The sequence below is a fragment of the Octodon degus genome, unplaced genomic scaffold (assembly GCF_000260255.1).
Source record: "Octodon degus isolate 3935 unplaced genomic scaffold, OctDeg1.0 scaffold00445, whole genome shotgun sequence".
NCBI lineage: Eukaryota > Metazoa > Chordata > Mammalia > Rodentia > Octodontidae > Octodon > Octodon degus.
Genome location: NW_004525021.1, coordinates 141315 through 142614, shown reverse-complemented (window position 1 = coordinate 142614; position 1300 = coordinate 141315). Strand labels below are relative to the sequence as shown.

General features: G+C 37.0%; 1 pseudogene; it reads left to right on the top strand.

Moving 5' to 3' along the window:
• The first annotated feature begins 303 nt into the window (after positions 1 to 303).
• Positions 304 to 1300, top strand: part of LOC101589020 — a 6407-nt pseudogene continuing 5410 nt past the window's right edge.

Sequence of the window (1300 nt, the reverse complement as noted above, 5' to 3'; positions counted from 1 at the left end):
CTGGCTGTTTTGTTGGATGCAATATTTGGACCTTCTCATGGGTAGTTCGATCAACTAGTCTTTTTCTTGTGTATCTATGACACCACCGTTTCTATCCATATCCCCTAATTGTTTGTTGTCAACTGAATATTTTCTTTAATTTATTTTATTTCTTATTGAGGATGGCTTGTTTTTGCTTTTTGCTTGTATAGAGACTTGCCTGCACCATCTCAATGAAGTCTGTTTTCTCCATAGTTTGAAGCCTCTTGATGTGACCCCTCAGAAGGCAGGCTGTGCCCAAGCAAACATAGTCACCCTGTGATGATGGTAGTATTAGCAGGCCTTTATTCCTCCAGGTTTGTGACGTATCTTACCACGAAGTCATCTCCCTCAGTTGTTCACATACCTCCTGTTAGAGTCCACTGATTATCTGCTGATCACTTTATTGTGTGAGACAATGCCATGGACTTTTGTTGCTCTGTATTCTGATCCGGTTGTGCCTAAGCGGTTGGAGTTGTTGAAGTTTGTTCTTACTCCATGGCTGTACTTCTTAGTGGATTGTGATTGTCTCTAATAAGCTAGCTGATCTGTAATTTATCTTACTGCTCTGATGAATCTATCAAATGCCTTTTCATTTGCTTAACAGCAAATCTTTCATGTTTTTGAAATCATCCTTATGCTTGAACTTCCCCAGACTTGTTTGGATCACTGTGAGTCTAATCTACATAGTGAGACCCTATATAGAGCCTAAACTAAATCCATTTTAAAAAAAAAAAAAACTGTTAAAAGGCAGGAGAAATTAAGCTTTGGACAAGATTATAGTTTTTAATTTGTAACTATTGCATTTTATATTTGTTTATAGTGGCAGACTGCAGTTTAAAATTGCTTCAATTAGTGTCCACTGTTGATGTCTTTAAGTGGAATTGCTTTCATTAGGACTTTTTATGTGCTTAATGATATACAAATTCTAGCAAACCAGGGGAGTTAGTACACTAACATCAGCACACCCAAATCTGTTAGGTGATATGCTCACTGGAAGCGGGAAGGCAAGATGTCACAGCAGCATCTGTTGCTCTGTCCAGCTGCAACTCCTCTGTTTCTCTCTCCATGTTTGTCTTCTGTATCACCTTAGTTTATGGTTAGTTCCTTGTTTAGTTGTATAAAAATTGGCTTAATAGTAAATTAAGTGAAATTTGTAGTCTTCACATAAAGCTAACACTTTTAAAATTTCTTTGGAGACAAGACATTTAAACTGAAGGAGAAGTCTCACAACAGTGGACATTGTATCAGTCCAGGTATTTATTTCCTGATTTTTTTAAAT